We start from the raw sequence: 16462 nt of genomic DNA on the forward strand, positions 1-16462 counted from the left end.
GGGGCTCCACACAATATTATGCAGGTGTACCAGTTTCTTTGGCTCTTCAGTGCATTTCAACGTAGTCACCCTGGCGACGAACACATTTCTCCCAACGAGAGACGAGTTTGTTGACGCAGTTACTGTTCACTGTTTGATATTGTTGACGGAGGCCCAACCTCACATCTGCTTGTATTACTTCAAAAAATGGCTCTGAGCACTATGGGACTTAACTTCTGAGGTCATCAGTCCCCTAGAACTTAGAACTACTTAAACCTAACTAACCTAAGGACATCACACACATCGATGCCCAAGGCAGGATTCGAACCTGCGAACGTAGCGGTCGCGCGGTTCCAGACTGTAGCGCCTAGAACCGCTCGGCCACCCCGGTCGGCTGTATTGCTTCACCACTAGCAAAGTGAAGTCCTCTAAGGTGCGTTTTAAGCTCAGTTGAAAATCGGATGGGGCCGAGTTGGGACTGTAGAGAGGCAGATTGATATCAGTGAACCCAAGGTATCGCACTGTTACAGCTGTCGCAGCATTCATGTGTGATCTGGCATTGTCGCGCTGAAGGAGAGAGTGCTTCAAGTGTGGACGAAAGTTTTCTGCGATTAGAAACACGATTACAGCACGCTGTTTCTCATTCACTGACATGGTTACATTACACGAAGCCATGTTACACGATACAATTAGAAGCCCTCTAGAGGCAGTGAGTCGCAATTTGCGTCGGCGAAGGAGGAAAGTAGATCGAGTCACATGCGTGACACGTAATTCCTCAACCGACATTGAGAAAAGAATTTAAAAAATTCGGAGGCGTTACTTTCCAGCACACCCTCGTAGTAAGAGCAAAGGCGTCTCGGAGGTGCTTAGCCAACTGCTGTGGCAGACGCTGTAAGAGACGCGTTATGCATCGCGGTGTGTTTGCTCTTCAAGTTCAGAGAGCGACTGTTGCTAGTAGAGACAGTCAATATATTTCCTCTTGCTACAGAAGAATGCTGAAGATAAGGTGGGTAGATCACGTAACTAATGAGGAGGTATTGAATAGGATTGGGGAGAAGAGAAGTTTGTGGCACAACTTGACTAGAAGAAGGGATCGGTTGGTAGGACATGTTTTGAGGCATCAAGGGATCACAAATTTAGCATTGGAGGGCAGCGTGGAGGGTAAAAATCGTAGAGGGAGACCAAGAGATGAATACACTAAGCAGATTCAGAAGGATGTAGGTTGCAGTAGGTACTGGGAGATGAAGAAGCTTGCACAGGATAGAGTAGCATGGAGAGCTGCATCAAACCAGTCTCAGGACTGAAGACCACAACAACAACAACAACGTATATCTCGCGAACTTAAAGTCAAATTACAGATATTCGAGCCCACATGGATAAGCTGCCAGCAATGGTTCTTGCCGCGAACCATTAGCGAGTGGAGCAGGAAAAGAGAGAAGTGACAGTGCTCGCCAAGTGCCCTCTGCCATGCACCGTAATGTGGTTCGCGGAGTACAGATTTAGACGTAGAAGTAGATGTCGCTCTAAATAAATTCGAGTATCGTCTTTAGGTTCGCCCAGATAGAAAAAAAAGGGATGTAAGTCTAGAATCGATCGACATCGACAGTAATAGTGATTCATGGAAAGCAGCAGAACCTTTATTGGTGTGAGACTCCACTCCCGCTTCTGAGGAATAAGAGTTCTGTGTCTTAACCACTGTTGTGGCTCACATGATTATAATTCGGTAGACTACTAAGTGAGGCGAGTAATCCTCCACTCGGTGACAACAGTGCGTCATAGCGGGTAAGATTGTCTCCGTGTAGACGAAGTGTCCCTCGGAGTGTCTCTTGCCGTCTGCAGCCCATGACGTAATCAGGAGTATGGGTGGGAGGGGCAGCGAACGCCCTTTGTAGTGACGCCACTGTTGAGGAGAAGAACCAGTTCCTTAATTATATTTACAGAAGCTCGAGTCTAATCTCCGAGGTCATATTTCTCGCTTGTCTCTTATTACAAAAGGACCCCAATGAGTCACAATCCCATCAAAAGACCCAAGTCTTAAATCCATTACACGATTAACGGCTCAAGCTCGCGAACTGGAGCTGTTCATTAGTTCTTATTATGGAGAAGAACTGCTGAATATAGCTGCTGAAGCGGAATTAGGCGGCCTGAGAGTAAGAATTAAAAACCACATGCACACAATAATCTTATTTTTAATTATCAGCTTCGTGAAGTAAATGTAATTTATTTTTGAAACCATATATGTAGTAATTCGTTCTTAATTGTTAAGAACTATAAACAGGTTTGTTAGTGACACCTATCGGTCACGTTTATGTATTATCTTGCTTAAATTATGTTTTGTATTGCAACATGTTTAGATTTCTAACCTCATTATCAGACTAAAATTGAAACACAAGAACAGTTAGCAGAAGTACATATGATATTGATCTTAATGCAAAGACCTACCCGGATATCCACGCGCGCTAGCAGGCTGCTGAAGGGATACGCCGGCCGCGGTGGCAGTGCGGTTCTAGGCACTGCAGTCCGGAACCGCGGGACTGCTACGGTCGCAGGTTCGAATCCTGCCTCGGGCATGGCTGTGTGTGATGTCCTTAGGTTAGTTAGGTTTAAGTAGTTCTAAGTTCTAGGGGACTGATAACCTAAGATGTTAAGTCCCATAGTGCTCAGAGCCATTTTTGAAGGGATACGAGGAAGCGTGTGGGTCCCGGATCGCATCCAACAGGCGGATTAACGGTGAGGGCCGGTGCACCGACCAGTCTGGATGTGGTTTTTAGGTGGATTCTCACACCCGACTAGGTAACTACCGGGTTGTTACCCACGTCTCGCCTCAGTTATACGGCCCGCAAACATACAGAAAACGTTCTCACACTCTGACATGGGATAACAATGAACATAAACAGTTGAGGGTCCAGAATGAGAATTTCCACTCTGCAGCGGAGTGTGCGCTGATATGAAAATTCCTGGCAGATTAAAACTGTGTGCCGGACCGAGACTCGGGACCTTTACCTTTGCGGGCAAGTGCTCTACCAACTGAACTACCCAAGTACGACTGACGCCCCGTCCTCACAGCCTTACTTCTGCCAGTACCTCGTCTCCTACCTTCCAAACTTTACAGAAGCTTTCCTGCGAACCTTGCAGAACTAGCACTCCTGAAAGAAAGGATATTGTGGAGACATGGCTCAGCCACAGCGTAGGGGATGTTTCCAGAATGAGAGTTTCACTCTGCAGCGGAGTGTGCGCTGATATGAAACTTCCTGGCAGATTAAAACTGAGTGCCGGACCGAGACTCGAACTCGGGACCTTTCCCATTCTAGAAACATCCCCTAGGCTGTGGCTAAGCCATGTATCCACAATATCCTTTCTTTCAGGAGTGCTAGTTGTGTAAGGTTCGCAGGAGAGCTTCTGTAAAGTTTGGAATGTAGGAGACGAGGTACTGGCAGAAGTAAGGCTGTGAGGAAATGGAGTGAGTCGTGCTTGGGTAGCTTAGTTGGTAGAGAACTTGCCCGCGAAAGGCAAAGGTCCCGAGTTCGAGTCTCGGTCCGGCACACACTTTTAATCTGCCGGGAAGTTTCAGTTGGGGGTCCACAAAAAGTGATTGCTTCACCGTATGATTTATCCTAAATTTGTTGCACAGCGTTTCCGAAAATAGGTGACAATATTGCTTTTACTGTAGAATGGTTAACGATCTGACTCAGCCGAGTTACCTGAGAATTCATGTGCGAGCGCACTGTGGAGTAAAAGTGAATTTTGTACATGCACGTTGTCTCTCCTAAGAATGGTCAGGGCGTTATGTTCAGCTTTACGTGACATTTCATTGTATTGGGTAACTCGGCTACTATACAGCAATGTTACAAAACCTTATTTCAATTTTTTATCCATTTTTATCTCAACTGGGGCGAAAACCCGTACTACGGGGCTTTACCCCATTTTGTGGGATAAAGCCCAGCAATTTTTTGGTTTAGCTTAATTCCACATTCCTCTGCAATTAATAATGAGGTAGAGCTGGAATCTGAACAGTGTGGCAGAGGCATCCCCTCCCATCAGAGAAAAATAATTTATGTCCCACTCCATCATTCAGCCACTTTCTCAAAGTCCTTCTATGTAGCGGGAACCCGACTCTGGAATAACGTCCCGCATTGTATTACAGAAGTGAATAAAATCTCCAACTTCAGAGGAACTATGACTTCAGTTAAAAAAAAACGTTAAAATCTAGTCCTTATTGACGACAATATTAGAAAAAACTGAAAACTTGGCCGGCCGGGGTGGCCGAGCGGTTGTAGGCGCTACAGTCTTGAACCGCGCGACCGCTTCGGTCGCAGGTTCGAATCCTGCCTCGGGCATGGATGGGTGTGATGTCATTAGGTTGGTTAGGTTTAAGTAGCTCTAAGTTCTAGAGGACTGATCACCTCAGAAGTTAAGTCCCATAGTGCTCAGAGCCATTTTTGAACTGAAAATTGCGTTGCTTTGCTCCCAGCCTACCGTTTGAACGAGAAAAGTTTCATTTCGTTATCGCCTCTTCTTCTGCGTGTTTGACTTTTTTTGTCTGACAGCGTATGGCAAGACGAGTAAGGAGGTGGGACAGGCCTAGGCCGTGAAGCTGGCGGCGACCACGGGCGTCTACCAGGGAGCTCTGAGCCCTCCCGCGGCTCCGCCCGCCGCCCCCAGGTGCCGGCCGCCGCCCACGAGCGGCTCGCATTGGTTCCGCACGCGGGCAGCTGGTGCCGCCGCCACCGCCGCACTGTGCACGGCGCATCCACGATTTCTCGCTCGCGCGGCTAATAATACGCGGCCACACGTGCGTAATGAGATGCGGCCGCTCACAATGGGACACTCTGTTATTATATAGTCACTGTGGAGAGGCAGCTAGCCATTAAAATTTCAAATTCTTTCGTAGGAGCCCCCGCGATGAGTAAATATTTTCACAGGTTGACCATTCTTAGCTCGCGTCAGTGGTGCTGCGTACTAGGGTTGCTGATAAAATGTCGATATACCGATATTTTTTCCAAAAAGTATCGGTGCTACTGCGATATTTTTTCACTACTTTCGACAATCGATATCCAAACGGTAACACTGAGCCTGTATTTTATTGTTATTATTATGTACGTCGAGGCCCTGTAGGAACACGCAAAGCATGCTGCCTCATTTGAGTGTTCTTTCTGATCTTCCACGATTCTCTCATTTGTTCTCCGTGGAGTCTCTATCTTCAGTCCACTTTGTGCCTGGTTTCTTTGGGACTACATTCTTTGACCTCACATTCCACTTGTGTATCTTGTCCCCGTATACATTTCTGTTGGATCGATCTGGTCTTTTTATTTTATATTATATTTTTTTCGCAATTTTAGATAAATACTTGAAGTTGTTCTTTTGAAATTGTAGTAGATCACAATGCTACTTTCACTATGTATGTCTCTGTCGAAATCAGTGGGTAATACAATGAAGAGGCAAATAAACTGGTGCACCTGCCTAATATCATGTAGGGCCTCCACGAGCACGTGGAAGTGCCACAACACGACGTGCCATGGACTCGACTAACGTCTGAAAACTACTGAAGGAAACTGACACCACGGATCCTGCAGGATCGTATCTAGACGTATCAGGGGTCCCATATCACTCCAATTCCACATGCTTCAAACCACTATAGAACTTCCACCAGCTTAAACTGTCTCCTGCTGGCATGCAGGGTCCATGGATTCATCTGCATCTACATATATACTCCGCTTTCCACCAAGCGGTGTGTGGCGCAGGGCACAATTCGCGCAAAAGTCATATTTTCCTCCCTCTGTACCGCTCGCGGATCGCGCGAGGGAAAAACTGTTGTGTCGGCTAAAGAGCCAACACCGTGTTACTATTGGAGGCCGAAATGCACGCGTTTAGCTCACGCAGGCTGGCGTGAGGAGGGAAGGACTATACTGACGTGAGGTCTGGAACATGACAAGGAATTAGAATTCAGAAAGCGGACGTAATTAGTTTGATACTTAACTTTAATCCATTAATGATAAACGTTGCTGTTGACGGTACATGAGTCACAATATTATCTGTTCAGAAGACATAGTAACTGAATATGGCGCCTTGCTAGGTCGTAGCAAATGACATAGCTGAAGGCTATGCTAAACTGTCGTCTCGGCAAATGAGAGCGTATGTAGTCGGTGAACCATCGCTAGCAAAGTCGGCTGTACAACTGGGTCGAATGCTAGGGAGTCTCTGTAGACTAGACCTGCCGTGTGGCGGCGATCGGTCTGCAATCACTGATAGTGGCGACACGCGGGTCCGACATATACTAACGGACCGCGACCGATTTAAAGGCTACCACCTAGCAAGTGTGATGTCTGGCGGTGACACCACAAAAACGACTGTCTGTACGCCTCAGTACGAGCTCTAATTTCCCTTATCTTTCAATGGTGATCATTGCGCGATTTGAAAGTTAGTAGTAACAATATATGCTCTACATGCTCGACGAAGCTCCGTTTAGCGCGTCGTCTGTCTGTAAGTGTGTCCCTTTCCAAACTTTCTATAAGATTTGTAACGCTCTCGCGATGGCTAGATGTACCAATCACGAATCTTGCCGCTCTTCTTTGGACCTCCTCAATCTCTTGAATCAGACTCAACTGGTAAGGGTCCCATACAGACGAACAATAAGACTGGACGAACTAACGTATTGACAGCAATTTCCTTTGTTGAAATGAGGTTGTCTCCATACCCGTACACGTCCATCCGCTCGATACAGTTTGAAATGAGACTCGTCCGACCAGCCATCAACAGTCCAATGTCGGTGTTCACGGGCCCAGGCGAGGCGTAAGGCTTTGTGTCGTGCAGTCATCAATGGTACACGAGAGGGCCTTCGGCTCCGAAAGCCCATATCGATGATGCTTCGTTGAATGGTTCGCACGCTAGCACTTGTTGATGGCCCTGCACTCAAATCTCCAGCAATTTTTGGGAGGGCTGCACTTGTATCACGTTCAACAATTCTCTTCAGTCATCGTTGGTCCCGTTCTTGCAGCCGGCCGAAGTGGCCGTGCGGTTTTAGGCACTTCAGTCCGGAACCGCCCTGCTGCTACGGTCGCAGGTTCGAATCCTGCCTCGGGCATGGATGTGTGTGATGTCCGTAGGTTAGTTAGGTTTAACTAGTTCTAAGTTCTAGGGGACTAATGACCTCAGAAGTTGAGTCCCATACTGCTCAGAGCCATTTGAACCATTTGAACCGTTCTTGTAGGATATTTTTCCGGCCCAGCGATTTGATGTTTTATGGATTCCTGATATTCACGGTACACTCCTGAAGTGGTCGTACGGGAAAATCCCCACTTCATCGCTACCTCGGAGATGCTGTGTCCCATCGCAAGAGCGCCGACTACAACACCAATTTCAAACTCACTTAAATCTTGATAACCTGCTATTGTAGCACCAGTAACCGATCTGACATTTGCGCCAGACACTTCTTTCCTCATATAGGCGTTGCCCACCGCAGCGAATGTTCGGCCTGTTTACATTTCTCTGTATTTGAATACGCATGTCACCTGTAAATCGGAAAACTGGAGACGAACATCCTAAGTGTGAATTAAAGTGCTTTTGTTGTGCATATACTTCCTATAAAATATCAAGCCATTTTTTAAATTTTCGTATGGCCGATACGTGGCCCAGGTTAGCTTCTGAGTTCGACATACTTTCCGCACAATCACACAAGCGGAACAGACACACACACTGTGCTTAAGGCAAGAAGAGAACAGAAGCTTTTGAACTGGGGTGCTACAGAAGAACGCAGAAGATAAGATGTGTAGATCGAGTAACTACAGGCGAGGTGCTGAACCAAGTTCTCTAAACATCGAGATAATTAGAGAAGGGGCAATAGCTCATATTTGAGACGGTTTGAGGAAGGACTCTGCTGCACACTTGTGCAGCCATCTCTTCATTCAACTGAATAAATTTATCTACAGCACACAAAATCAAGATATGGAAGGACAGACTGAGGTTTAGACCCCACTAATCCCACACATGAATTCCTCAACATATCTACTAATCCAACTCTCTAGATTCGAAAGAACTGATGCTTCTGACGCTCTGCAAGGAACTGGAAATAAATCGATTATAAAGCTATGGCAAACATATACCAAGAACGGCAACGAAACGGAGCTACTATGCGCTGCTCAACTTGTCTTCCTCGCATGCGTCACTTCGGCCCTCTCTGGATGCTTCTGGACGCTGGTCTCGCTTCTACATAAGCAGTATACCAGAAGATGGAACATTGTACAACTTCAACAGTTGTATTCTACGTCCGATAATCATTTAAGCAGTTTTTGGGTCGTTAAAGCCTCACAAAATGCCACGTAGTCTTGTCGAATAGCAGCTGTTGCGTAACGGACAATCAGTAATTCATGCATACAGTATCTGATCAAAAATATTCTGACACCTGTCTGTGGCCATCGGTATGGGGAGTGTCGAACCTTCGTCTTTGTGACGGCTTGAACTCTGCTGTGGACACTTTCAACGAGGTACCAGAATGTCTGTGAAGGAATGGCAGACCATTCTTCCTCGACAACCGAAACCAGAGAATGTACCGATGTTGCACTCTGGAGTCTGCAGCGAATTTGATCTTGTAACTTATCCCGAAGGTGGGTTTATGTCGGCAGTCTGGACAGGCCACTCAGTAGCAGCTGCTTTATGACAGGCCGCATTGTCACGCTGATACAATCATGAACTCTGAACTGTTACTCTACTGTACGCAGCACATAATTCTGTACAGTGTGTTTCTGTCGTTCCGCATGTAGCGCAATCTTAAGCGCAACAGGGAGACAACACCCTGACCACGAAAACCACCCTCACACTATAACGCCAGCTCCTCCACACTTCGTTGGCAATACATATTGTTTTGTTTTGTTTTAGGGCGCAAAAACAGCTAGGGTCATACGCGCCTTTTTCTGAACTGTAGAACACAAAGACAAAGAGAGGAGGTAAAAACGACTACACGTTTATCCCCATCGACGGAAGAGAAAACAGCTAAAAGCAGGGACGTGGAGAAACGTCTATAAAATATGCCACAGAGAAACTGAAGTCCTGAACTAAAGATAAAATGTCCTTCGCCATATTGCTATGACGGATAAAAAGTAAAACGCGGTCGGCACCCGCGCGTCGACACCTCAGACGGAATACACAAATGAGAACGTAAGTGGTTAAAAAAAGGGCATTCCGCCAGTAAATGGCGGACCGTCAAAGTTTGAGAGCAACGAGCAGAAGGTGGTGGGGGAGCACCACGTGACAAATGGCGATGGGTAAGAAGACAGTGCCATACGCAACCTAGCTAAAATGATCTCACGGTGAGACGGCCGTGAGGAGGTCGTCCAAGTCGCTTGAGAGGCTTAATAGGAAGGTAGGACCAGTGGTGACACCACCTGCTGACAGACGACAACACAGAGGTCACCGGAGGGAGTGTAAGAACTAGCGGGCTGAGGTACGAGGTACGCAGCGTCAGCGGCCTCGTTTCCTGTCAGGCCAACGTGACCAGGAACCCACATAAACATCACAACGGCTCCATCAAGAGTGAGCAAGTGACAGCACTGAGAGAGTCGGAGCAGATGACGCAATTGAAAAGCCTGTGTCGCCGGATGTACTGCGTGGCCTGATACAGGACCAGGAACCCACATAAGCATCACAGGGCTCCATCAACAGTGAGCAAGTGACAGCTTTTCTGGACCCTTTGCCGTGAGCAGTATTCCGGAAGCCGATACCGAAAACCGTTGGTGCCAATGACGAAGGCACACGCGACACCCGGTCAGTCCGAGAGCCGTCAGTGTACTCAAAGGTACTATCGTGAAGTTCCGTGGGAAGGTCGTGAAACAGAAGACGATAGAACGAGACTGGAGTAGTGTCCTTAGGAACCGAATGAAGGCCAAGGTGAACACGGGCCGCCTCACGAAGCCATGCATGCATACGATGGCAGGTAACGTTTTCCAGGCATTAAGCAAATTGAACCCGTCCATCGAATTGCCTCGAGGTGAAGCATGATCCATCACTCCAGATCCATCGTTTCCAGTCATCCGCTGTTCAGTGGCGTCGCTTAGTGCTGACTATGCTCCACCATTCTGTCCCATTCTTTTTTGGTTCAAATGGCTCTGAGCACTATGGGACTCAACTTCTGAGGTCATCAGTCCCCTAGAACTTAGAACTACTTAACCTAACTGACCTAAGGACATCACACACATCCATGCCCGAGGCAGGATTCGAACCTGCGACCGTAGCGGTCTCGCGGTTCCAGATTTTAGCGCCTAGAACCGCTCGGCCACTCCAGCCGGCATTCTTTTTTACTCCTATGCGCAGTCACTGAGCTATCTGGACTGCTTGTAGCGCTTTGGAACTCACGAGTGATTCCCTGCGCTGATTTCATGCGATTTTTTACAAACGCCCTCCACAGAAGTCGCTGTCCGAGAGTAGACGAGGCCTGCCTAGTCTTAGTTTAGGTGTGGTTGTAACTTCGCGTTTCCACTTTACAGTCACATAACCATCAATCGACTTGGGCTGCTTTAGATGGACTTAGATGTCCTGAAAGATTTGTTACAATCTAATGACTAGTCTTCGGAAGCACTGAGCTGTCCTGACCAGTTCATCAAGCTGTTACTGCTCTTCTACTGACAGAGCTGCTATTCCCGTCTGCTTTGATATTGGCGAGTCGTCGTCTCGTGACTTCTAGTGGCTAATTCCGCAGTACATAGGGGTGTCTGGATACTTATTATTAGGTAATGCATTTCTATGGTCCGCACTTGGTTATGCTATGTGAGCCACTGTGTGCATCGCATTTACCGCTTCTACGGTTGATCTGTGTATGTAGCGCTGGTATGCCACCGTTATTCCACCACGTTTTCCTTACGTGCGGCGTAAGGGAATGCACGCGGCGGAATACTCGCAGCGGCGTGTCGCGGGCGGGCCCTTGCTCTTTTATCGGGCCAAGCGGCCCTTACGCGCTCTTAATCTGGCACAACATCTGCGCGCCTCCCCGCAGATTTACAGGTACTGCAGGGCGCATACAAATTAACTCGGGTGTTTGGCCTGGCTAAATACGGCGCGCGCCCGTTCCTTATCTGCGCAGGGGCCGGCGCTCCCAGATAAAGCTAATGCTGGCTGCCGACCGGGCCGCGGAGCCGCACCAACCTGCATAGCGCGCCTCATCCAGCATACTGCCTCTGTTATCCCACAAGCACATACGAGGCACTTCATTAGCGTACATTAACATTCAAATGAGAAGTATTTCTATGACAGTCTGAAATCTCAAATTAACAATGATTGTATTTATCCATAATTAATTTTCTTAGTAGCGGAATTTGCGCTGATGTGAAACATCCCGTCTGACTGAAACTCAGGACCGGACACGCTCTTCGCGAGCTAGTGCTCTACCGACTACCTGTCCATGGCCAGATCACAAAATCTTAACCCCGCCCCCATCTCACAAATTCGCTTTACTTCCACCAGCGCCTCATGTCCTACCTTCCAAACTTCGCAGTTCTCCAGCATACCTTGCGGGAGGAGCACTCCTGGAAGGGAACATGTTGAGGAAAAATGGCTAAGCCTCAGCCTAGAACGCGGGTGGACAACAGGTAGCCCGCGGGTCGGAAACGGTACGCGATTGATTTCAGTCTTATCCACGGAAGAAATTCGTTGGAGACGCAGCGAGGCGCTGCAGAATCTTGTAACGGAAGTTTTCGAGACAACTATTGTAAAACGTCTTAAGTAAATAAACAATGTGCGCGACGGATAAATAAATGCAAACATCTGAAGATGAGGTGAACGTAAAGTGAATGTACTCTCAAAAACCCTTGTTTGATTGTTCGGTGTGGGAAAGGGGTGCCTTTCATATCGATGAGTTACCCCGTAAACATAAACGTCACAGACGCTATAGTTTTAAGTTCATGCGCCAAGAGCCCTGCTGCTGCGTGAGGTAACGAGATGGCGCTCGAGCTTCAGTAATAAGTATGTGAACCAGGGGAGCAGGTCACCAAAGTTTGCTCGTACCTGGTCTTGGGGTTTGTTTCCAGAATTAATTATCAGACTGCGGTGGAGTGTGCGAAAGGTAGGTGTGTGCAAGGCAGAAGATGAGGTAGTAATTGCAGGATGTACAGCCACAGTCTAACAGCACAGTCGTGATACTCCGTCTCCTTTTTGTTAGCCACAACGATAACAGCGCCCCAAGAGGCCATCAAGCAAAAATTCTGAATACGACATCGGATGAGTGCGAATACTAACGTTTGCATTGATTTTAACATACTTTTTACAACACTGAGTGTCTGTAGTGGCAAAAAAATCAACAACAAAGTGACACCACGTTTGTCATTCTTTAATTTCCTAACCATGGGAGGTACGAAACGGTACATCACAGAACGCTTTACTTACGATTATCTTGCTGAATAACGTCGTTTTGCTTTAATAACGAAAAATTACTGGTAAACACCAGACTACCGGACTTTTGCGGAAAAATGTCGTATATCTATCCGACAAAGCGGAGTTATGTTCGCTATACTTTCAGCTAAATTAATGACTGTCTAACGTAGGAACTGTATGAAATATAATACCAGCATTATTTGACGTGCCAAATAAGTCACTACACCTATAGCATAAAGAAAAACCACACAGGTGTGATAATAAAAGCAATAAAAATACTTACCAACACAGAAGTAACCAATTTCTCAATTGTTGCTAAACCTGGCAAAAATCTTCGACACATTCGCTTTGGAAGCAAAGGTGGTAATTATATTTAGAAAAATACTAGTATATTAGTAAAGTCGAGTGAAGTGTAAGAATGGGCCAATGATTAGACTCCACAATTTTTTTTAAGTGTCAAGGAAAGTGCCAGCAGAGAACAACAGAAATGTAAGCTTCTCAGGCGTGAGATAAGTGTTTATATTGTGACTAAGTAGACTTTCCCGGCGTAATAAGTATTGAAAGCTCTCAGCGGGACTCATCAGCAGAAGCAGCATTCTCCTGGACATGGCGACCAGTTGGATCGCCGAAATATCGAGTCAAGTTGATTTTAGGATCCGGCAGCAAACCCGAAGAGATTTTCAAGTGTTTATATTCTCTTGCTTTCGGCGGTGAAAGCTGCAAATATACCCATATTCAAAAGTATTTCTTCATGAATAAGTTGTAGCTCTTGTCACTGAATCAGAGTGATTCAGCTGTTTTCACACGTTTCTCGGTCATTTATGTCTCTTGCTAATTTAATAACGCACGAAACGCAAAAATATAACAACCTTTTCGTTAATTAAGCAGAAAATAACTAAAAACAAACATTATCCCCACGACGCGAGTGACTGTCTACTTTCTCACCGCTTGGAGCGCTTGTGTCGCTCCAGCTGTCAAACGGTAACAACTTCTGCGCCACAGAGTGTCGTGACTGTATGTATTTGCACTGTGGTACAGCTGCGAGGACGAGTCGTGAGCTTAGTCGGCAGAGCAGTTGCCCGCGAAATGCAAAGGTCCAAGTTCGAGTTCCGGTTCGGTACGTACTTTCAATCAGCCAAGAAGATTCAGATTATTTTTATATTTATGGAGTTATTTCCTTGTCACATAATTATAAATGACTCTCACCAGGTTTCCCATAGGGCAGCAACACAGGTACACTGCATTTGTCGACTAAGACACCGACTTTACTGTAAATGGTATAAATACATTCGTATACAGCAGGTTTTCATGTTTTTTATCTCGGACTTGTTATCCAAGACCTGAATTGAAAATGGTCCCCATCACCCAGTTCTGGCCAAAGTTTTTGTTTATAAAGCACTGGAAAGCGCCTCCAAAATATTCCCAATCGGTTATTATCAAAGGAAATGAATTTCCTGTATGAGTCGGCGATCGTTGAGAATATTTTGTAAATAAAGACGTGTAGACAGCTTAATAAGCGTCTTTCTCTATAGCGTTGTTTGCTTTACTGTCGCTATCTGATCAAAGTTCAACAATACTCTTCGGCCATGGTGGACTTTTGTGTTTGTGTTCACCAGTGATATTTATTCTGTGTAATTACACGCGCTAATGTTTCTCTGAGTCGCATAATAACGGTTGAATATTGTGTCCCCATGTTTGTCATTATCTCAGCTGTGGAATCCTTGCATTATAACTATTATTTTTTGTTCCCAAGCCATGTTGTTTTCGGGAGTGCCAAAGCAGGAAATAGTTGACAGCTCATAACCTTAACTATCCTTCCTATATCCCGCTTTAATTATAAATATTTCAAAGTTTGGCCAAGTATGTTCGTGATTCTTCTGTGTTTTTAGTGGTCAGATCTGGGTTTAATTTGATGTTTTTAACGGTCTAAATACTGTGTCTAATTCTATTCTCTTCTATCTGCTATAGTAATCCGTTATTTGTTATCCTGTACATTTGTTGTTACATTCCAAGGCGCCTATCTACTGGTTCTGCAAACGTCCGCGGATCAGAAGCATACTTCATTTATTGTTTTGAAACAAGAGTGATTAATTAATTAATACAACTAGTTAAAGTTTCTTGCTTTTATTGTTTAGTAATCTCACTGATATTTGAAGTAAAGATTGGTCATCAGTTCCGCTAGCTGAAAGTTCTACTTGTTATTAAATTCAGGGTTATTTATTTTTTCAATGTTGAACTGACTAAATGCTTTTATTATGTGTAACTATGTTTACGAAAGAATTTTATATCTGTCATTTAATAAAATTACCCGCTGAATAATGTGGTAATATTTTTAGAAACTAATTTCTCGATTATTTAAAACTAGGCTCCAAGATGCTAATTTCCGCTATTTCCAAGAAAATCAATTTCTCGCGTTTTTCGTTTGTAGTTCCCATTTAGACCGTTTCCTTGTTATTAGTCACCTCTTCTGATGCAGCTTTAGTACCTTCGCTTCTCTGAGATTCGATTTCACTCTCCCAGTTCCAGCTGCAGCGTTTCCTGATGCGAATATTTTTGTCTCACCTTCCACATTTCGTTAATATGTTCCGTATTCCCGTTGTTTGACTAATTATTTTTAACTTCTTGCATAAAGTTTGATATCGTCAGAATGAATATAGCGTAAGCATTTCCCGTTAACATTGTTCACAGAGACTCTTACAGCATACCAATTAACATTACTTCCAAGTAAGAAATTTCCCATGACAGTCAAATATTCTCACTTAATTCAGATTTCTGACATCTTCCTAAGATGGTCGTATTCACTACTTCCAAACTAGTGTTCATGGCATTCTTTAATATGTACATTTATTTCCAAATATTTCTATAGAGACAGCTCCTTTCACAACCAATTTATCTCACATTGAACTCCGAAGAGTCCATCAATGGATACATATAGTGCGAGACAGCAATTTTTAATGCTTCTCTCCCTTGTGGGAAACGGACAAGAAGAAAAAATTATAATTTAGAATTAACTTAAATAAAAAAATAAAAACTTGATGGACGCGCTGTATTGTGAGAACAGTGCGCGAAATGAGTGACTGTTACACCTTCATATATACGATGGTAATGTGCAAAATAGATTACAGTCATTCGGTGATGTATTTATGAGTCAGATATGAACATTCTTCTCTTCAAAGTCTCCCCTAAAATTATCCATTTAAACTGATTTTGCCCGTCTTTTATATGCGTGTTTTAAAGATACTAGTGAGGTTGATGTCCTTACTCGGAACGATAAGACGAGCCTCTTTGAATTATTACTTTATCACGAGTCAACCGGAAATTAAACTTAAAAAAAAAATGCTAACGAAAAGAAACCAACGGATTTAAAGGACTAAATTAAAATTAGTATTATGCAATGCTTCTCCGCAGTCAGTGAATAATATCCGTCACATGTTAATTGTTCGCATTTGCTAAACTGACCGCAATTGTGGCAAGGTACCTAAATACAAGGCGCCGTAAAACGTCAATGTAAAATGATTCCCTAACGACAGTGTGTGATGCACCAGCAAGTTTTCAGTGCTGTGTCTGTGGTGCATCAGATCACAGTTACACTCTTAGCGAGCCTTTAGATCGAAAACAAAGGAGCCGAGAATTGATCGGAGGAGTTTGCTGAGAAGCAGCCTTCTGATAACGGCGAGCACGTGGGTGTGTATGATTTGCACGCAAAATACAACGAAAATTAATAAATCTGCGACCTCTGTAACTGGAATGAGCATTGCGAGACTTCACTGTCACATTTGTGAAAATAACTCGCATATTTTTAGAGATCGTTAGATCTTAACTATCTCACTCTCGTATATAATCCGGTGCATTGCATAGACACAGAAATATTGACGATTCACATATTGCTGTATTTATTTTTATCACTACCATTCGAGAAAAGTTCTTCCTGCTAATGTTCCATACATTGTCTCATTAAGAAGTTAAGAATCCCGTAGTTTATTTTATCATTATAATACCCTGAAGAGAAAATGTAATATGTGTTTGATAATTAATTCCAAATACTTAACTGCAACAGCCATAGTATGCTTCGTCTAAATACGATTTACTCCAATAATGGACAAATTCACTTTCGTACAAGACTACAAGA

Source organism: Schistocerca piceifrons, chromosome 2, assembly GCF_021461385.2.
Source record: "Schistocerca piceifrons isolate TAMUIC-IGC-003096 chromosome 2, iqSchPice1.1, whole genome shotgun sequence".
NCBI lineage: Eukaryota > Metazoa > Arthropoda > Insecta > Orthoptera > Acrididae > Schistocerca > Schistocerca piceifrons.